Below are 20039 nucleotides of genomic sequence, written 5' to 3'. Positions count from 1 at the left end.
AGCCAGCGGTGGAGAGAGAGTCAGAGGAGATGGGGCGTGGGGGGGGGGGAGAGAGAGAGAGAGAGAGAGAGAGAGAGAGAGAGAGAGGGGTAGTCGTGGTGAAAAGTGAAGAGAAGTGGGGCGAGCGACCGCAAGCTCATGCTGCCTGGAGGCATTCCTTGAAGTGAAGTGCGTGGGACAGAGGCGGTGGCAGGGCAGTGAAGAGAAACGGGACCAGGAGGCTGCCAAAGGCTGGTTTCTGGCGCACTCTTGGGTTCGGAGGGGGTGTCGTTATGGAGGTGGTGTAGGGCGTGGTGGCGTCATCCATTAGTCCAGAGAAGGTCCGGGGAGTGGGCAGAGGCGGATCCCGCGTGGAAGCAGGGCCGGGGCAGGACACGCTCTAGCGCCCCGAGTGTGAGCAGGCGGCAGAGGGGAGCGCAGCTATACGTCGGTGCTGCAGCACCAAAATGGGACGTCGCACTGCATGGGCCGGGAATCGAACCCGGGCCTCCCGCGTGGCAGGCGAGAATTCTACCACTGAACCACCCATGCACCGATGAAAGGCGCCGACGGTAGCTGGCACAGGGGCGCTCGCCATCAGCCGCCCTTCACTGGTCACACCGTGCCGCGGGCGTGTGCCCCGCTGTAGCGTCCACGAGAGGCTGGCCCTATGGGGCGAGCAGAAGGGGAGGCTCCCGTCACGTCACGTCGAGGGGCCATGGGCGAAACAGGCGGAAGGAGAGAGGCCAAGTCGACCCATCTTGCACTTTCCCTGCCGCCAGGGTTGCCAGGAAGAAGACCAGCCCTGGCCCGCGCCCGATGGCTCAGGTGGGCAGGTGCGCTGTGGCGGGCCTTGCTGAGCGCGGATCCCCGGCCCAGACCCAAAGTCCTTTTCCCGCCGGGCTGGCCCTCCGCCGGGGTGGGGGGGTGGGGGTGTCAGCGAGAGGGGGCGCTGAAAGGTCACGGGTCTCGCAGCCGCTGCGTGTGGCTCAGAAACGCCGACCAAGTCCGTGAGAGCCTCGCTTCTGCGCTCTGAACAGGCCCCCCACCCCCGCACTGGCTGATACATGGTGCGGGACCCCGATGGGCCGGTAGGGAGGCCTGAGCGCCACAAAGCAGCAGATGAGCGCTTTGGCAGAGCCGCAGCTGCTGAGCCGGGAGAAGGCGCGCTGGGTGTGGCTGGGACGGCCCAGGTCGCGGTTTCCCACGTGGAAATGCGGTGTGGCACAGAGCTGGTCCCCGCGGGGCCTGGCCTCTGTGGGCCGGTGGGCGGGATCTAAAGCTTCCACCGGGATTCCTCATGGGCTATGTTTCCGGGTTTGGGCTCGCCTGCCAGGCGAGTGTGCAGGGATCCCGCCGCCGCTGGCCCGCAGGCGTGCGGGCTGCAGGAGGACCGCCTGCAGGCAGGTGTTAGCAGTTAGGGCCCCACAGGGAAGGGAGCACAGTTAGCGCGGTGGGATCGGCGACCTGGGTAGGGTGTCAGGAGAATGGAATGGGCAGGCGGGGGCCGAGGGGTTGGAGGCGAGGACAGGATGTTGGATGGCGCGCCTCTGGTTGCAGAAGTGCGCGGGGCTCCACGAGCGAGTCGCTGCTGCTCAGCGGGCAGAAGTTGGAGGGTGCAAACGGGCGGGCGGTGCACTCCGGACGCCTCTGGGCAGCGCAGCGGCGATTCAAGGCGGCGGGTCGAGGGCGGTGAGCGGTGGGCGGTGGGCGCTGGGCGGTGGGCGCTGGGCGGCGGGAGGAAGGAGGGAAAAGGAGGAAGGCGAGAGAATCAGGCCTGTGTCTGTTAGGGCGATTGAGGAGAAGGCCGACGGAGGAAACCTGCAGGGAAGAGCCAGGAGGGCGTTCGCGGTCGCTCGGTGTGTTTGGACCTGGTAAGAGGGCGCGTGACGGGGTGGGGAGCGCGTCTGCCGGAAGGGCAATTGGTAGAGGGTCCGGAGCGCTGGCGCACAGTCCTGGGCTGTTTCCGTGACTGCCGATGGGTGGGTGGGCAGGCAGGAAGAACGGACGTGCCTGAGAAGCGGCTGCGCTTCGGAGGCTTGCTTGAAGCGGGCTGGAGTTTTGGAGCGCGGGCAAGGGCTCAAGGCGGCAGCCGAGGCGAGGTGGTCCGGGGTTGCGGTGGGCGGGCCAAAAGGTCCGCTTGTCAGGAGTGGGATTCGAACCCACGCCTCCAGGGGAGACTGCGACCTGAACGCAGCGCCTTAGACCGCTCGGCCATCCTGACGGCGCGCCGTGGCGCGTCCCCGTTCGCGTGCCTGGGAGCCGGCGCCGTTGGCCGGTGCGTTCGGTGCGCAACCGACGGACCGCGCGGGCGGAGCGGGCGCCGAGTGAACGCAACCGGCTGGCTCTGGCGCGGACGCCCCGGCGTCCCTACCCCGGACCCAAACGGTCCGCGGGGTGCCGGCCGCCCCTGCACGCCCCCGCCCCCGCCCCCGGGCCTCCGCCGGCGGGACCCCCGCAGGGCGCGCGCCCACCACGTTCTGGGAGCAGCGGCCTGGCGGTTTCGCCCTCGCCTCTTCCTCCTGTCGCGATCCCCGCGTTGGAGACAGCAGACAGGGCGCGCGGGGAGGTTCGACGCCACTCGGGTAGCTGTCGGGGTCCCGGTCTGGATCCGGGTGGGATCGCAGGGTGCTTTGTTGGGTGTCGGGTTAGGTCGCGCCACCGGTGACGGGTGTCGGGTGTCGGACAGCGGGCGGGCACGTGCCGGGCGGGCCCCTGCGGTCGGTCGGCGGAGGGGATCAAGGCAGGGCTCGGTGTCCGCGGTCGGAGTGGGGTGTGGCGTCCCGGCGGCTGTCGCCGTCGTCCTCGTTAGTATAGTGGTGAGTATCCCCGCCTGTCACGCGGGAGACCGGGGTTCGATTCCCCGACGGGGAGGCAGCAGTCCTTTTTGGGCCGCCGCCTCGGACCCAGCCTTTGTGCCCACCCTATCCTCCCTCCGCCCCCCAGCTAGCCGCAGGGCGCCAGCTCGGGCCCGGACAGCCTGGCCCCTTGCACCCCGTGGTCCCCTTTGCCCCCTGAGCCCCCGTGGCCCCCCGCACCTCTTGCCTTTTCTTGTCGCCGGCCGCTTAGTCGCCACACGGTGGCGACCTCCTCTCGCCCCCACGGCGCCCAACGAGCGGCCGGCCCAAAGTGGCTGTCGGAAGAGGCTCCCTGCCTCGCACGGGGCCCGGGGCCCGCGGCCCGGTGGGAGGCGGAGGAGTGAGGACCCTGTGGGCGCGCAGCGGCTGTGGCCCCGCCGGGCACCTGGTGGAGAAGGGCTCTGGCGGCCCCGGGCGGCGAGGGAGAGAGAGCGCCCCCAGTGGCAGGCAGGCAGGCAGGGGGTCCGACCCGAGCAGCCACGCTCCGGAGGGGCGCGGGGCAGCCTTAGGCGGCGCTGTGGCAACGCGGAGGGCAGCGGCCGGGCGGTCGGACGGACGGACGGACGGACGGACGGACGGACAGACGGACGGACAGACAGAGGGACGCAGCGTCCAGCCGGGCTGCGCCGGCCTCATGAGGCGCGCTCGCTCGTGGGAGCCCCGGGCCGGCGTGGCGTGGCTGCCCGTGCCGTGCGGCGTTGGTGGTATAGTGGTGAGCATAGCTGCCTTCCAAGCAGTTGACCCGGGTTCGATTCCCGGCCAACGCAGCAGCCCACCTTTTGCAGGGGTATCGCGCCGCGGAGCCCGCGTCGTGTCCAGGCTTAGCCTCTGGCTGCACGCGTGTGCGCCCGGGGAAGGAGGTGGTGGCGTTTGGAGGGTGGGCTGCGAACAGGACCAGAGCTGCTGGGGCAGGCGGGTTGCCGCGGGCGCAGCGTCGGCGTCGGCGGGGGCTGGCGGTGGGTGTTTGTTTTAAACCCAAGCAGGGGACAGGTGCCAAGGTAGCGCCCAGTGCTGGGGCCATAGGCACTGGGGCCAGGAGGCGCAAGCCTGGACAGGCGGCCGAACCTCCCTGGTGGTCTAGTGGTTAGGATTCGGCGCTCTCACCGCCGCGGCCCGGGTTCGATTCCCGGTCAGGGAAGTCTTCCTTCTTTGGCTCCGCCTGGCAACTGCCCGGCGCCTTCACTCCTCCGGTTTCGGCCACCAGCCTGGATCATTTCTCCCTCGCCCCAGCCACAAACCCCGGCCGCCTCCAATGAGGCCAGAAGCCTCCCCGCCTGCCTCCACCCATTTGTCCTTTTGGCTTCCCTGACGCCACCTGCGCCACATCAGCTTCACAGCTCTTCCTTGTCGGGTGCTGGCCTCGCTCCCATTCTGCCTCGGTGGCAAAGCCCACTGGCCAGGACAGGCTTTCTCCTCCCGTGGTCGCCAGGAGACCCGCCGCCGCCGCCGTCGCCGCCGCCACCACCACCGGCACCACACACTCTCAGTGGCATCTTGCCACGGAATGGGCCAGGACTCTCTAGCAGCAAGGCTTCTGCCAATCCAAGCCCGGGGGGGATTGCGGGGGTGCTGACGGGCCACTTCTCTGTCAACCGCAGGGGATCTGCACCTCAGGGTTGGACCACCTGCAACGGCCACTCATGCCAGCCAGCGCACTGGCTTTGCCACGGCCTGCCAGGCCCTGAGCGGGCCGGAGTCCCTGATTGGGCTCCACGCGCATGAGCGGCTTTGATAAGGATGGCAGTGAATCTTGAGCTCAGACCACGGGCCATGGCGCCGGGGAGGCAGAGCTGTGACAATCCCTCTTTCAGCACGATTATGATTTTCTTCGTGCGGATGGGTTATCGTTGGGATTCCTGTGATATGTGGGAACACGTGTAGATTGTGGAGTGATGGATGATCAACTGAGGGCATGTAGGGCATCCGTCCCGTCGGTATCTATCAGCTCTCCCTGTTGGGAACATCACAGGCGCTGTCTTCCAGCCCTTTGGAAACACACACTCATACATCGCCGTTAGCTATAGTCGCCCTACGCTGCGATGGAACATTAGAACGTATTCCTTCCATCGAACCACAGGCTCGTACCCCTTTCCTCCAACCTCTCTTCACCCCAGTCTCCCACACGCCCTCTCCGGCCCCTGGTTCCTATCGTTCTATGCTCTACCTCCACGAGGTGGACTTTTTGAGCTCCCACGGTAGGAGTAAGGACCTGCCATCTCTGTCTTTCTCTTCCCGGCTCACTTGACGTTGCATCGTGACCTCCAGCTCCATCTGTGTTGCTGCAAAGGAGAGGATTCGTTCTGTTTCAAGGCCAAGTAGTATTCCCTGCTGTTTAGATGCCACGTTTCTTTATTTTCTTTTATTTTTCTTTGTAGGTTTTTAAATTATTTATTTATTTTTTTAATTTTTGTGGATACGTAGTAGGTATATATATTTATGGGTTGCATGAGATATTTTGATACAGGCATGCATATGATTATCCAATCATTATTTATATCATTATCCAATCATCGATAATGATTACTGTCATGCATTGCATGCCTGTATCAATAAATGGGATATCCATCCCCTCAAACATTTATTCTTTATGTCACAAACAATCCAATTATACTTTTAGTTACATATATTCATTTTTTCATTTAATTCATTTAAATTAAATTATACATTTAATTTTAGGTTTTCGGGTACATGTGAAGAACATGCAAGATTGTTGCATAGGTACACACATGGCACTAGGATTTGCTGCCCTCACCCCCCCCCGCCACATTTCTTTAATCCATTTCCCAACTGATGGACTCTTAGGTTGATTCGATGTTTCTACAATTGCGAACAGCGCTGCATTACACATGGGGGTGCGGGTATCCCTCTGATATTCGGATTTCCTTGTGCTTTGGATAAATACCCACCCGTGGGATTGCCGGAGGCAGCCGTAGCTCTACCTGTGGTTGTGTGCGTGGGAGGGGCTGGAGGAGACGGAAGGCTAGGGTGGAGGTGCGGTTTCCTTTGTTTGTCAGTTTGCTGTGTTTCGTTTGGAGAAATCTCCATGCTGCTTTTCAGGGTGGCCGTCCTTATTTACCTTTCCACCGACGGTGCCTGATTCTTCCCTTTTGTCCACCTCCTCGTCGGGATGGGTTATTTTCCCTGCGGGTTTAACGACAGCCATCCTAAGCGGGGTTGATGACTGCTCCTCGTGGTTTCCATTGGCATTTCCCCGAAGATTGCCGAGGCTGAGCATTTTCTCTTCATACACCCGTTGGTGGGCCATTCCTGTGTGTTCTCTGCCCACGTTCCAATGGGATCAGATGGCGTGCGCGTGGCCCGACGGGTGCCTGTTGGTGTGTGTGTTTTGGGGGGGAGGTTTTTGTGTGTGTGTGTGTACACATGCTCCCCCTCACTGTTGACGTGTTTGAGTTTCTCGCCTGTTCTGGATGTGACGATGACGCTTGAGAGGTCCCACTAGTTAGACCAACCTGGCCACGGGCGTTGAAGCATGCAGATGCAGGAGCTGGTGGGAAAAACCCAGCAGCCAAGCTGACCAAAGCGCACGTGGAAAGTTGGGGTTCAGGATAGACTTGTAGCGGACGTTGGTTTCCCATTTCTTCACCCACGCTCTCTAACTTCTCCCCAGCTGGCAAGGAAAACACGGAGATGGCGCACATCCCCAGCGCCTAGATTTGCTGTGGAATGTCTTCCCATCCTCTCCTTCACACCGATCAGCCCAGTTGTCCCAGCCTCTGTCCAGCGCGGTATCGACCTTGGAGCTTGGCCGATCCCCCAAGTCAATGGCAGAGCTCAGTCAACTCCCTGCCAAAACTTTCCTTGGGGGCAAAGTAGAGGTCACCAACCACCCAAGCCTGTCCCTTGACATTCAGGTGATATTGGCAAAGTCGGATCGCCTGCAGAGACCAGACCCTGTTGGGGAGAGAGAGCCTTGGCATCCCCACGGGAGGCCAGTTTGCTTCCCAGCGAGATGTGGGTGTGTGTCAGTGCGTGACAGTGACGGACAAAGGTGTGCGTTCCCGTGGCTGGCAACCACCCCAGCACGGGACTAGGGGCCGACACCAAGGCAAGGACAGAAGCATGCCGACCGCGGACTGGGAGGCAGGAGAAGGAGTCCAGGGTGTCTGGGTGGTGCACAGGCTGGCTGCCAAGGTCTGGGAACGAGGCGGTCCAGTCACACGGAGGTTGTGCCGATGCCTGGGGCGTTGAGGCACATCTCAGGTGGCGTGTGCGGTCTGAGGGATCCCAGGTGGTGGCGGAGCCGGCGTGTGTCTGAAGAGCCTGAAGGAAACCAGGACTGGGGGATGTGAGTCGTGTGAGAGAGAGGCACTGGCAGCCAGAGAGAGAGTTGGCTGCGCTGGGGTGTGTGTGTGTGTGTGTGTGTGTGTGTGTGTGTGTAAGAACATGTTGGGTGGGGGGAGATAGAGCTGAGGGAGGGAAGGCTGAGCCTGGAGGCTGGAAGGAGCGGTAGATTTTCAGTGGGTTGGTCTGTCTGGGCTCTGGGCTGGGCAAGAATGAAGTCGGTGTGGTCAAGGGGACCCCCGTCGGGGGAGACGGATGCTGTTGGGCCAGGGGGTCAGAGTATGGAGTGGGGCTGGGGTGAAGGGGCAAGCAGCCAAGGGTGGGACAGACAGCATGACAGAGCGACTGGGGACCATGTCCCAGGTCCCAAAGGAGTAGGGAATGCACCTGGACCGCAGACATAAGTAAGCCGCCTTCAGGACGCACATTCACGTCTCGGGCATGTATGTGTTGGGGGCTAAGATGGAAAGACGTCCTAGCGACAGCAGCAAGGCAGGATCCTGGACTCAAGTGGTGGATGGGGGTTAGGTTGGGAGAGGCGTGATGGCGGTGGGGTTGCCGCGTGAGCCTCATAAGGACAGAGAGTGTGCCATGTCTGGAACACGGTGAATGGAGGCTGTGCAGGTGCCACGCGTTTAGTGGTGGGGTGGCATTTGGGACCGTGTGACCCGCTCCCCCACCCCCGTGCAGGGGAACGTGATGTTTCTCTACTCCAAGTCGCGACTTCCTCGCTACCAGAAGGGCATCGATGGCATGATTTTCTAGATGTGGGGAGCCAGCGGTGGAGAGAGAGTCAGAGGAGATGGGGCGTGGGGGGGCGGGGAGAGAGAGAGAGAGAGAGAGAGAGAGAGAGAGAGAGAGGGGTAGTCGTGGTGAAAAGTGAAGAGAAGTGGGGCGAGCGACCGCAAGCTCATGCTGCCTGGAGGCATTCCTTGAAGTGAAGTGCGTGGGACAGAGGCGGTGGCAGGGCAGTGAAGAGAAACGGGACCAGGAGGCTGCCAAAGGCTGGTTTCTGGCGCACTCTTGGGTTCGGAGGGGGTGTCGTTATGGAGGTGGTGTAGGGCGTGGTGGCGTCATCCATTAGTCCAGAGAAGGTCCGGGGAGTGGGCAGAGGCGGATCCCGCGTGGAAGCAGGGCCGGGGCAGGACACGCTCTAGCGCCCCGAGTGTGAGCAGGCGGCAGAGGGGAGCGCAGCTATACGTCGGTGCTGCAGCACCAAAATGGGACGTCGCACTGCATGGGCCGGGAATCGAACCCGGGCCTCCCGCGTGGCAGGCGAGAATTCTACCACTGAACCACCCATGCACCGATGAAAGGCGCCGACGGTAGCTGGCACAGGGGCGCTCGCCATCAGCCGCCCTTCACTGGTCACACCGTGCCGCGGGCGTGTGCCCCGCTGTAGCGTCCACGAGAGGCTGGCCCTATGGGGCGAGCAGAAGGGGAGGCTCCCGTCACGTCACGTCGAGGGGCCATGGGCGAAACAGGCGGAAGGAGAGAGGCCAAGTCGACCCATCTTGCACTTTCCCTGCCGCCAGGGTCGCCAGGAAGAAGACCAGCCCTGGCCCGCGCCCGATGGCTCAGGTGGGCAGGTGCGCTGTGGCGGGCCTTGCTGAGCGCGGATCCCCGGCCCAGACCCAAAGTCCTTTTCCCGCCGGGCTGGCCCTCCGCCGGGGTGGGGGGGTGGGGGTGTCAGCGAGAGGGGGCGCTGAAAGGTCACGGGTCTCGCAGCCGCTGCGTGTGGCTCAGAAACGCCGACCAAGTCCGTGAGAGCCTCGCTTCTGCGCTCTGAACAGGCCCCCCACCCCCGCACTGGCTGATACATGGTGCGGGACCCCGATGGGCCGGTAGGGAGGCCTGAGCGCCACAAAGCAGCAGATGAGCGCTTTGGCAGAGCCGCAGCTGCTGAGCCGGGAGAAGGCGCGCTGGGTGTGGCTGGGACGGCCCAGGTCGCGGTTTCCCACGTGGAAATGCGGTGTGGCACAGAGCTGGTCCCCGCGGGGCCTGGCCTCTGTGGGCCGGTGGGCGGGATCTAAAGCTTCCACCGGGATTCCTCATGGGCTATGTTTCCGGGTTTGGGCTCGCCTGCCAGGCGAGTGTGCAGGGATCCCGCCGCCGCTGGCCCGCAGGCGTGCGGGCTGCAGGAGGACCGCCTGCAGGCAGGTGTTAGCAGTTAGGGCCCCACAGGGAAGGGAGCACAGTTAGCACGGTGGGATCGGCGACCTGGGTAGGGTGTCAGGAGAATGGAATGGGCAGGCGGGGGCCGAGGGGTTGGAGGCGAGGACAGGATGTTGGATGGCGCGCCTCTGGTTGCAGAAGTGCGCGGGGCTCCACGAGCGAGTCGCTGCTGCTCAGCGGGCAGAAGTTGGAGGGTGCAAACGGGCGGGCGGTGCACTCCGGACGCCTCTGGGCAGCGCAGCGGCGATTCAAGGCGGCGGGTCGAGGGCGGTGAGCGGTGGGCGGTGGGCGCTGGGCGGTGGGCGCTGGGCGGCGGGAGGAAGGAGGGAAAAGGAGGAAGGCGAGAGAATCAGGCCTGTGTCTGTTAGGGCGATTGAGGAGAAGGCCGACAGAGGAAACCTGCAGGGAAGAGCCAGGAGGGCGTTCGCGGTCGCTCGGTGTGTTTGGACCTGGTAAGAGGGCGCGTGACGGGGTGGGGAGCGCGTCTGCCGGAAGGGCAATTGGTAGAGGGTCCGGAGCGCTGGCGCACAGTCCTGGGCTGTTTCCGTGACTGCCGATGGGTGGGTGGGCAGGCAGGAAGAACGGACGTGCCTGAGAAGCGGCTGCGCTTCGGAGGCTTGCTTGAAGCGGGCTGGAGTTTTGGAGCGCGGGCAAGGGCTCAAGGCGGCAGCCGAGGCGAGGTGGTCCGGGGTTGCGGTGGGCGGGCCAAAAGGTCCGCTTGTCAGGAGTGGGATTCGAACCCACGCCTCCAGGGGAGACTGCGACCTGAACGCAGCGCCTTAGACCGCTCGGCCATCCTGACGGCGCGCCGTGGCGCGTCCCCGTTCGCGTGCCTGGGAGCCGGCGCCGTTGGCCGGTGCGTTCGGTGCGCAACCGACGGACCGCGCGGGCGGAGCGGGCGCCGAGTGAACGCAACCGGCTGGCTCTGGCGCGGACGCCCCGGCGTCCCTACCCCGGACCCAAACGGTCCGCGGGGTGCCGGCCGCCCCTGCACGCCCCCGCCCCCGCCCCCGGGCCTCCGCCGGCGGGACCCCCGCAGGGCGCGCGCCCACCACGTTCTGGGAGCAGCGGCCTGGCGGTTTCGCCCTTGCCTCTTCCTCCTGTCGCGATCCCCGCGTTGGAGACAGCAGACAGGGCGCGCGGGGAGGTTCGACGCCACTCGGGTAGCTGTCGGGGTCCCGGTCTGGATCCGGGTGGGATCGCAGGGTGCTTTGTTGGGTGTCGGGTTAGGTCGCGCCACCGGTGACGGGTGTCGGGTGTCGGACAGCGGGCGGGCACGTGCCGGGCGGGCCCCTGCGGTCGGTCGGCGGAGGGGATCAAGGCAGGGCTCGGTGTCCGCGGTCGGAGTGGGGTGTGGCGTCCCGGCGGCTGTCGCCGTCGTCCTCGTTAGTATAGTGGTGAGTATCCCCGCCTGTCACGCGGGAGACCGGGGTTCGATTCCCCGACGGGGAGGCAGCAGTCCTTTTTGGGCCGCCGCCTCGGACCCAGCCTTTGTGCCCACCCTATCCTCCCTCCGCCCCCCAGCTAGCCGCAGGGCGCCAGCTCGGGCCCGGACAGCCTGGCCCCTTGCACCCCGTGGTCCCCTTTGCCCCCTGAGCCCCCGTGGCCCCCCGCACCTCTTGCCTTTTCTTGTCGCCGGCCGCTTAGTCGCCACACGGTGGCGACCTCCTCTCGCCCCCACGGCGCCCAACGAGCGGCCGGCCCAAAGTGGCTGTCGGAAGAGGCTCCCTGCCTCGCACGGGGCCCGGGGCCCGCGGCCCGGTGGGAGGCGGAGGAGTGAGGACCCTGTGGGCGTGCAGCGGCTGTGGCCCCGCCGGGCACCTGGTGGAGAAGGGCTCTGGCGGCCCCGGGCGGCGAGGGAGAGAGAGCGCCCCCAGTGGCAGGCAGGCAGGCAGGGGGTCCGACCCGAGCAGCCACGCTCCGGAGGGGCGCGGGGCAGCCTTAGGCGGCGCTGCGGCAACGCGGAGGGCGGCGGCCGGGCGGTCGGACGGACGGACGGACGGACGGACGGACGGACAGACGGACGGACAGACAGAGGGACGCAGCGTCCAGCCGGGCTGCGCCGGCCTTATGAGGCGCGCTCGCTCGTGGGAGCCCCGGGCCGGCATGGCGTGGCTGCCCGTGCCGTGCGGCGTTGGTGGTATAGTGGTGAGCATAGCTGCCTTCCAAGCAGTTGACCCGGGTTCGATTCCCGGCCAACGCAGCAGCCCACCTTTTGCAGGGGTATCGCGCCGCGGAGCCCGCGTCGTGTCCAGGCTTAGCCTCTGGCTGCACGCGTGTGCGCCCGGGGAAGGAGGTGGTGGCGTTTGGAGGGTGGGCTGCGAACAGGACCAGAGCTGCTGGGGCAGGCGGGTTGCCGCGGGCGCAGCGTCGGCGTCGGCGGGGGCTGGCGGTGGGTGTTTGTTTTAAACCCAAGCAGGGGACAGGTGCCAAGGTAGCGCCCAGTGCTGGGGCCATAGGCACTGGGGCCAGGAGGCGCAAGCCTGGACAGGCGGCCGAACCTCCCTGGTGGTCTAGTGGTTAGGATTCGGCGCTCTCACCGCCGCGGCCCGGGTTCGATTCCCGGTCAGGGAAGTCTTCCTTCTTTGGCTCCGCCTGGCAACTGCCCGGCGCCTTCACTCCTCCGGTTTCGGCCACCAGCCTGGATCATTTCTCCCTCGCCCCAGCCACAAACCCCGGCCGCCTCCAATGAGGCCAGAAGCCTCCCCGCCTGCCTCCACCCATTTGTCCTTTTGGCTTCCCTGACGCCACCTGCGCCACATCAGCTTCACAGCTCTTCCTTGTCGGGTGCTGGCCTCGCTCCCATTCTGCCTCGGTGGCAAAGCCCACTGGCCAGGACAGGCTTTCTCCTCCCGTGGTCGCCAGGAGACCCGCCGCCGCCGCCGTCGCCGCCGCCACCACCACCGGCACCACACACTCTCAGTGGCATCTTGCCACGGAATGGGCCAGGACTCTCTAGCAGCAAGGCTTCTGCCAATCCAAGCCCGGGGGGGATTGGGGGGGTGCTGACGGGCCACTTCTCTGTCAACCGCAGGGGATCTGCACCTCAGGGTTGGACCACCTGCAACGGCCACTCATGCCAGCCAGCGCACTGGCTTTGCCACGGCCTGCCAGGCCCTGAGCGGGCCGGAGTCCCTGATTGGGCTCCACGCGCATGAGCGGCTTTGATAAGGATGGCAGTGAATCTTGAGCTCAGACCACGGGCCATGGCGCCGGGGAGGCAGAGCTGTGACAATCCCTCTTTCAGCACGATTATGATTTTCTTCGTGCGGATGGGTTATCGTTGGGATTCCTGTGATATGTGGGAACACGTGTAGATTGTGGAGTGATGGATGATCAACTGAGGGCATGTAGGGCATCCGTCCCGTCGGTATCTATCAGCTCTCCCTGTTGGGAACATCACAGGCGCTGTCTTCCAGCCCTTTGGAAACACACACTCATACATCGCCGTTAGCTATAGTCGCCCTACGCTGCGATGGAACATTAGAACGTATTCCTTCCATCGAACCACAGGCTCGTACCCCTTTCCTCCAACCTCTCTTCACCCCAGTCTCCCACACGCCCTCTCCGGCCCCTGGTTCCTATCGTTCTATGCTCTACCTCCACGAGGTGGACTTTTTGAGCTCCCACGGTAGGAGTAAGGACCTGCCATCTCTGTCTTTCTCTTCCCGGCTCACTTGACGTTGCATCGTGACCTCCAGCTCCATCTGTGTTGCTGCAAAGGAGAGGATTCGTTCTGTTTCAAGGCCAAGTAGTATTCCCTGCTGTTTAGATGCCACGTTTCTTTATTTTCTTTTATTTTTCTTTGTAGGTTTTTAAATTATTTATTTATTTTTTTAATTTTTGTGGATACGTAGTAGGTATATATATTTATGGGTTGCATGAGATATTTTGATACAGGCATGCATATGATTATCCAATCATTATTTATATCATTATCCAATCATCGATAATGATTACTGTCATGCATTGCATGCCTGTATCAATAAATGGGATATCCATCCCCTCAAACATTTATTCTTTATGTCACAAACAATCCAATTATACTTTTAGTTACATATATTCATTTATTCATTTAATTCATTTAAATTAAATTATACATTTAATTTTAGGTTTTCGGGTACATGTGAAGAACATGCAAGATTGTTGCATAGGTACACACATGGCACTAGGATTTGCTGCCCTCACCCCCCCCCCGCCACATTTCTTTAATCCATTTCCCAACTGATGGACTCTTAGGTTGATTCGATGTTTCTACAATTGCGAACAGCGCTGCATTACACATGGGGGTGCGGGTATCCCTCTGATATTCGGATTTCCTTGTGCTTTGGATAAATACCCACCCGTGGGATTGCCGGAGGCAGCCGTAGCTCTACCTGTGGTTGTGTGCGTGGGAGGGGCTGGAGGAGACGGAAGGCTAGGGTGGAGGTGCGGTTTCCTTTGTTTGTCAGTTTGCTGTGTTTCGTTTGGAGAAATCTCCATGCTGCTTTTCAGGGTGGCCGTCCTTATTTACCTTTCCACCGACGGTGCCTGATTCTTCCCTTTTGTCCACCTCCTCGTCGGGATGGGTTATTTTCCCTGCGGGTTTAACGACAGCCATCCTAAGCGGGGTTGATGACTGCTCCTCGTGGTTTCCATTGGCATTTCCCCGAAGATTGCCGAGGCTGAGCATTTTCTCTTCATACACCCGTTGGTGGGCCATTCCTGTGTGTTCTCTGCCCACGTTCCAATGGGATCAGATGGCGTGCGCGTGGCCCGACGGGTGCCTGTTGGTGTGTGTGTTTTGGGGGGGAGGTTTTTGTGTGTGTGTGTGTACACATGCTCCCCCTCACTGTTGACGTGTTTGAGTTTCTCGCCTGTTCTGGATGTGACGATGACGCTTGAGAGGTCCCACTAGTTAGACCAACCTGGCCACGGGCGTTGAAGCATGCAGATGCAGGAGCTGGTGGGAAAAACCCAGCAGCCAAGCTGACCAAAGCGCACGTGGAAAGTTGGGGTTCAGGATAGACTTGTAGCGGACGTTGGTTTCCCATTTCTTCACCCACGCTCTCTAACTTCTCCCCAGCTGGCAAGGAAAACACGGAGATGGCGCACATCCCCAGCGCCTAGATTTGCTGTGGAATGTCTTCCCATCCTCTCCTTCACACCGATCAGCCCAGTTGTCCCAGCCTCTGTCCAGCGCGGTATCGACCTTGGAGCTTGGCCGATCCCCCAAGTCAATGGCAGAGCTCAGTCAACTCCCTGCCAAAACTTTCCTTGGGGGCAAAGTAGAGGTCACCAACCGCCCAAGCCTGTCCCTTGACATTCAGGTGATATTGGCAAAGTCGGATCGCCTGCAGAGACCAGACCCTGTTGGGGAGAGAGAGCCTTGGCATCCCCACGGGAGGCCAGCTTGCTTCCCAGCGAGATGTGGGTGTGTGTCAGTGCGTGACAGTGACGGACAAAGGTGTGCGTTCCCGTGGCTGGCAACCACCCCAGCACGGGACTAGGGGCCGACACCAAGGCAAGGACAGAAGCATGCCGACCGCGGACTGGGAGGCAGGAGAAGGAGTCCAGGGTGTCTGGGTGGTGCACAGGCTGGCTGCCAAGGTCTGGGAACGAGGCGGTCCAGTCACACGGAGGTTGTGCCGATGCCTGGGGCGTTGAGGCACATCTCAGGTGGCGTGTGCGGTCTGAGGGATCCCAGGTGGTGGCGGAGCCGGCGTGTGTCTGAAGAGCCTGAAGGAAACCAGGACTGGGGGATGTGAGTCGTGTGAGAGAGAGGCACTGGCAGCCAGAGAGAGAGTTGGCTGCGCTGGGGTGTGTGTGTGTGTGTGTGTGTGTGTGTGTGTGTGTGTAAGAACATGTTGGGTGGGGGGAGATAGAGCTGAGGGAGGGAAGGCTGAGCCTGGAGGCTGGAAGGAGCGGTAGATTTTCAGTGGGTTGGTCTGTCTGGGCTCTGGGCTGGGCAAGAATGAAGTCGGTGTGGTCAAGGGGACCCCCGTCGGGGGAGACGGATGCTGTTGGGCCAGGGGGTCAGAGTATGGAGTGGGGCTGGGGTGAAGGGGCAAGCAGCCAAGGGTGGGACAGACAGCATGACAGAGCGACTGGGGACCATGTCCCAGGTCCCAAAGGAGTAGGGAATGCACCTGGACCGCAGACATAAGTAAGCCGCCTTCAGGACGCACATTCACGTCTCGGGCATGTATGTGTCGGGGGCTAAGATGGAAAGACGTCCTAGCGACAGCAGCAAGGCAGGATCCTGGACTCAAGTGGTGGATGGGGGTTAGGTTGGGAGAGGCGTGATGGCGGTGGGGTTGCCGCGTGAGCCTCATAAGGACAGAGAGTGTGCCATGTCTGGAACACGGTGAATGGAGGCTGTGCAGGTGCCACGCGTTTAGTGGTGGGGTGGCATTTGGGACCGTGTGACCCGCTCCCCCACCCCCGTGCAGGGGAACGTGATGTTTCTCTACTCCAAGTCGCGACTTCCTCGCTACCAGAAGGGCATCGATGGCATGATTTTCTAGACGTGGGGAGCCAGCGGTGGAGAGAGAGTCAGAGGAGATGGGGCGTGGGGGGGCGGGGAGAGAGAGAGAGAGAGAGAGAGAGAGAGAGAGAGAGAGAGAGGGGTAGTCGTGGTGAAAAGTGAAGAGAAGTGGGGCGAGCGACCGCAAGCTCATGCTGCCTGGAGGCATTCCTTGAAGTGAAGTGCGTGGGACAGAGGCGGTGGCAGGGCAGTGAAGAGAAACGGGACCAGGAGGCTGCCAAAGGCTGGTTTCTGGCGCACTCTTGGGTTCGGAGGGGGTGTCGTTATGGAGGTGGTGTAGGGCGTGGTGGCGTCATCCATTAGTCCAGAGAAGGTCCGGGGAGTGGGCAGAGGCGGATCCCGCGTGGAAGCAGGGCCGGGGCAGGACACGCTCTAGCGCCCCGAGTGTGAGCAGGCGGCAGAGGGGAGCGCAGCTATACGTCGGTGCTGCAGCACCAAAATGGGACGTCGCACTGCATGGGCCGGGAATCGAACCCGGGCCTCCCGCGTGGCAGGCGAGAATTCTACCACTGAACCACCCATGCACCGATGAAAGGCGCCGACGGTAGCTGGCACAGGGGCGCTCGCCATCAGCCGCCCTTCACTGGTCACACCGTGCCGCGGGCGTGTGCCCCGCTGTAGCGTCCACGAGAGGCTGGCCCTATGGGGCGAGCAGAAGGGGAGGCTCCCGTCACGTCACGTCGAGGGGCCATGGGCGAAACAGGCGGAAGGAGAGAGGCCAAGTCGACCCATCTTGCACTTTCCCTGCCGCCAGGGTCGCCAGGAAGAAGACCAGCCCTGGCCCGCGCCCGATGGCTCAGGTGGGCAGGTGCGCTGTGGCGGGCCTTGCTGAGCGCGGATCCCCGGCCCAGACCCAAAGTCCTTTTCCCGCCGGGCTGGCCCTCCGCCGGGGTGGGGGGGTGGGGGTGTCAGCGAGAGGGGGCGCTGAAAGGTCACGGGTCTCGCAGCCGCTGCGTGTGGCTCAGAAACGCCGACCAAGTCCGTGAGAGCCTCGCTTCTGCGCTCTGAACAGGCCCCCCACCCCCGCACTGGCTGATACATGGTGCGGGACCCCGATGGGCCGGTAGGGAGGCCTGAGCGCCACAAAGCAGCAGATGAGCGCTTTGGCAGAGCCGCAGCTGCTGAGCCGGGAGAAGGCGCGCTGGGTGTGGCTGGGACGGCCCAGGTCGCGGTTTCCCACGTGGAAATGCGGTGTGGCACAGAGCTGGTCCCCGCGGGGCCTGGCCTCTGTGGGCCGGTGGGCGGGATCTAAAGCTTCCACCGGGATTCCTCATGGGCTATGTTTCCGGGTTTGGGCTCGCCTGCCAGGCGAGTGTGCAGGGATCCCGCCGCCGCTGGCCCGCAGGCGTGCGGGCTGCAGGAGGACCGCCTGCAGGCAGGTGTTAGCAGTTAGGGCCCCACAGGGAAGGGAGCACAGTTAGCGCGGTGGGATCGGCGACCTGGGTAGGGTGTCAGGAGAATGGAATGGGCAGGCGGGGGCCGAGGGGTTGGAGGCGAGGACAGGATGTTGGATGGCGCGCCTCTGGTTGCAGAAGTGCGCGGGGCTCCACGAGCGAGTCGCTGCTGCTCAGCGGGCAGAAGTTGGAGGGTGCAAACGGGCGGGCGGTGCACTCCGGACGCCTCTGGGCAGCGCAGCGGCGATTCAAGGCGGCGGGTCGAGGGCGGTGAGCGGTGGGCGGTGGGCGCTGGGCGGTGGGCGCTGGGCGGCGGGAGGAAGGAGGGAAAAGGAGGAAGGCGAGAGAATCAGGCCTGTGTCTGTTAGGGCGATTGAGGAGAAGGCCGACAGAGGAAACCTGCAGGGAAGAGCCAGGAGGGCGTTCGCGGTCGCTCGGTGTGTTTGGACCTGGTAAGAGGGCGCGTGACGGGGTGGGGAGCGCGTCTGCCGGAAGGGCAATTGGTAGAGGGTCCGGAGCGCTGGCGCACAGTCCTGGGCTGTTTCCGTGACTGCCGATGGGTGGGTGGGCAGGCAGGAAGAACGGACGTGCCTGAGAAGCGGCTGCGCTTCGGAGGCTTGCTTGAAGCGGGCTGGAGTTTTGGAGCGCGGGCAAGGGCTCAAGGCGGCAGCCGAGGCGAGGTGGTCCGGGGTTGCGGTGGGCGGGCCAAAAGGTCCGCTTGTCAGGAGTGGGATTCGAACCCACGCCTCCAGGGGAGACTGCGACCTGAACGCAGCGCCTTAGACCGCTCGGCCATCCTGACGGCGCGCCGTGGCGCGTCCCCGTTCGCGTGCCTGGGAGCCGGCGCCGTTGGCCGGTGCGTTCGGTGCGCAACCGACGGACCGCGCGGGCGGAGCGGGCGCCGAGTGAACGCAACCGGCTGGCTCTGGCGCGGACGCCCCGGCGTCCCTACCCCGGACCCAAACGGTCCGCGGGGTGCCGGCCGCCCCTGCACGCCCCCGCCCCCGCCCCCGGGCCTCCGCCGGCGGGACCCCCGCAGGGCGCGCGCCCACCACGTTCTGGGAGCAGCGGCCTGGCGGTTTCGCCCTCGCCTCTTCCTCCTGTCGCGATCCCCGCGTTGGAGACAGCAGACAGGGCGCGCGGGGAGGTTCGACGCCACTCGGGTAGCTGTCGGGGTCCCGGTCTGGATCCGGGTGGGATCGCAGGGTGCTTTGTTGGGTGTCGGGTTAGGTCGCGCCACCGGTGACGGGTGTCGGGTGTCGGACAGCGGGCGGGCACGTGCCGGGCGGGCCCCTGCGGTCGGTCGGCGGAGGGGATCAAGGCAGGGCTCGGTGTCCGCGGTCGGAGTGGGGTGTGGCGTCCCGGCGGCTGTCGCCGTCGTCCTCGTTAGTATAGTGGTGAGTATCCCCGCCTGTCACGCGGGAGACCGGGGTTCGATTCCCCGACGGGGAGGCAGCAGTCCTTTTTGGGCCGCCGCCTCGGACCCAGCCTTTGTGCCCACCCTATCCTCCCTCCGCCCCCCAGCTAGCCGCAGGGCGCCAGCTCGGGCCCGGACAGCCTGGCCCCTTGCACCCCGTGGTCCCCTTTGCCCCCTGAGCCCCCGTGGCCCCCCGCACCTCTTGCCTTTTCTTGTCGCCGGCCGCTTAGTCGCCACACGGTGGCGACCTCCTCTCGCCCCCACGGCGCCCAACGAGCGGCCGGCCCAAAGTGGCTGTCGGAAGAGGCTCCCTGCCTCGCACGGGGCCCGGGGCCCGCGGCCCGGTGGGAGGCGGAGGAGTGAGGACCCTGTGGGCGCGCAGCGGCTGTGGCCCCGCCGGGCACCTGGTGGAGAAGGGCTCTGGCGGCCCCGGGCGGCGAGGGAGAGAGAGCGCCCCCAGTGGCAGGCAGGCAGGCAGGGGGTCCGACCCGAGCAGCCACGCTCCGGAGGGGCGCGGGGCAGCCTTAGGCGGCGCTGTGGCAACGCGGAGGGCGGCGGCCGGGCGGTCGGACGGACGGACGGACGGACGGACGGACGGACAGACGGACGGACAGACAGAGGGACGCAGCGTCCAGCCGGGCTGCGCCGGCCTCATGAGGCGCGCTCGCTCGTGGGAGCCCCGGGCCGGCGTGGCGTGGCTGCCCGTGCCGTGCGGCGTTGGTGGTATAGTGGTGAGCATAGCTGCCTTCCAAGCAGTTGACCCGGGTTCGATTCCCGGCCAACGCAGCAGCCCACCTTTTGCAGGGGTATCGCGCCGCGGAGCCCGCGTCGTGTCCAGGCTTAGCCTCTGGCTGCACGCGTGTGCGCCCGGGGAAGGAGGTGGTGGCGTTTGGAGGGTGGGCTGCGAACAGGACCAGAGCTGCTGGGGCAGGCGGGTTGCCGCGGGCGCAGCGTCGGCGTCGGCGGGGGCTGGCGGTGGGTGTTTGTTTTAAACCCAAGCAGGGGACAGGTGCCAAGGTAGCGCCCAGTGCTGGGGCCATAGGCACTGGGGCCAGGAGGCGCAAGCCTGGACAGGCGGCCGAACCTCCCTGGTGGTCTAGTGGTTAGGATTCGGCGCTCTCACCGCCGCGGCCCGGGTTCGATTCCCGGTCAGGGAAGTCTTCCTTCTTTGGCTCCGCCTGGCAACTGCCCGGCGCCTTCACTCCTCCGGTTTCGGCCACCAGCCTGGATCATTTCTCCCTCGCCCCAGCCACAAACCCCGGCCGCCTCCAATGAGGCCAGAAGCCTCCCCGCCTGCCTCCACCCATTTGTCCTTTTGGCTTCCCTGACGCCACCTGCGCCACATCAGCTTCACAGCTCTTCCTTGTCGGGTGCTGGCCTCGCTCCCA

General features: G+C 64.1%; 15 non-coding genes across 15 annotated transcripts; 9 read left to right on the top strand and 6 right to left on the bottom strand.

Annotated features, from left to right (window-relative positions):
- Positions 1 to 460: 460 nt before the first annotated feature.
- Positions 461 to 531, bottom strand: TRNAG-GCC (transfer RNA glycine (anticodon GCC)). The gene has a single exon. It is a non-coding gene; the product is annotated as a tRNA-Gly (tRNA).
- A 1589-nt stretch (positions 532 to 2120) lies between these two features.
- On the bottom strand, positions 2121 to 2203 carry TRNAL-CAG (transfer RNA leucine (anticodon CAG)). The gene has a single exon. It is a non-coding gene; the product is annotated as a tRNA-Leu (tRNA).
- A 578-nt stretch (positions 2204 to 2781) lies between these two features.
- On the top strand, positions 2782 to 2853 carry TRNAD-GUC (transfer RNA aspartic acid (anticodon GUC)). Its single transcript has one exon. It is a non-coding gene; the product is annotated as a tRNA-Asp (tRNA).
- Positions 2854 to 3532: 679 nt separating this feature from the next.
- TRNAG-UCC (transfer RNA glycine (anticodon UCC)) lies at positions 3533 to 3604 on the top strand. The gene has a single exon. It is a non-coding gene; the product is annotated as a tRNA-Gly (tRNA).
- A 299-nt stretch (positions 3605 to 3903) lies between these two features.
- TRNAE-CUC (transfer RNA glutamic acid (anticodon CUC)) lies at positions 3904 to 3975 on the top strand. The gene has a single exon. It is a non-coding gene; the product is annotated as a tRNA-Glu (tRNA).
- Positions 3976 to 8373: 4398 nt separating this feature from the next.
- On the bottom strand, positions 8374 to 8444 carry TRNAG-GCC (transfer RNA glycine (anticodon GCC)). The gene has a single exon. It is a non-coding gene; the product is annotated as a tRNA-Gly (tRNA).
- Positions 8445 to 10033: 1589 nt separating this feature from the next.
- Positions 10034 to 10116, bottom strand: TRNAL-CAG (transfer RNA leucine (anticodon CAG)). Its single transcript has one exon. It is a non-coding gene; the product is annotated as a tRNA-Leu (tRNA).
- Positions 10117 to 10694: 578 nt separating this feature from the next.
- TRNAD-GUC (transfer RNA aspartic acid (anticodon GUC)) lies at positions 10695 to 10766 on the top strand. Its single transcript has one exon. It is a non-coding gene; the product is annotated as a tRNA-Asp (tRNA).
- Positions 10767 to 11445: 679 nt separating this feature from the next.
- On the top strand, positions 11446 to 11517 carry TRNAG-UCC (transfer RNA glycine (anticodon UCC)). The gene has a single exon. It is a non-coding gene; the product is annotated as a tRNA-Gly (tRNA).
- Positions 11518 to 11816: 299 nt separating this feature from the next.
- TRNAE-CUC (transfer RNA glutamic acid (anticodon CUC)) lies at positions 11817 to 11888 on the top strand. Its single transcript has one exon. It is a non-coding gene; the product is annotated as a tRNA-Glu (tRNA).
- A 4405-nt stretch (positions 11889 to 16293) lies between these two features.
- TRNAG-GCC (transfer RNA glycine (anticodon GCC)) lies at positions 16294 to 16364 on the bottom strand. Its single transcript has one exon. It is a non-coding gene; the product is annotated as a tRNA-Gly (tRNA).
- Positions 16365 to 17953: 1589 nt separating this feature from the next.
- TRNAL-CAG (transfer RNA leucine (anticodon CAG)) lies at positions 17954 to 18036 on the bottom strand. The gene has a single exon. It is a non-coding gene; the product is annotated as a tRNA-Leu (tRNA).
- A 578-nt stretch (positions 18037 to 18614) lies between these two features.
- TRNAD-GUC (transfer RNA aspartic acid (anticodon GUC)) lies at positions 18615 to 18686 on the top strand. Its single transcript has one exon. It is a non-coding gene; the product is annotated as a tRNA-Asp (tRNA).
- Positions 18687 to 19365: 679 nt separating this feature from the next.
- Positions 19366 to 19437, top strand: TRNAG-UCC (transfer RNA glycine (anticodon UCC)). The gene has a single exon. It is a non-coding gene; the product is annotated as a tRNA-Gly (tRNA).
- A 299-nt stretch (positions 19438 to 19736) lies between these two features.
- Positions 19737 to 19808, top strand: TRNAE-CUC (transfer RNA glutamic acid (anticodon CUC)). Its single transcript has one exon. It is a non-coding gene; the product is annotated as a tRNA-Glu (tRNA).
- The last annotated feature ends 231 nt before the right edge of the window (positions 19809 to 20039 follow it).

Source organism: Aotus nancymaae, unplaced genomic scaffold (assembly GCF_030222135.1).
Source record: "Aotus nancymaae isolate 86718 unplaced genomic scaffold, 86718_ANA_hifiasm-v0.15.2.pri h1tg000108l, whole genome shotgun sequence".
Classification (NCBI taxonomy): domain Eukaryota; kingdom Metazoa; phylum Chordata; class Mammalia; order Primates; family Aotidae; genus Aotus; species Aotus nancymaae.
The sequence above is the reverse complement of the archived record's forward strand: the minus strand, read 5'-3'. Positions and strand labels throughout refer to the sequence as shown.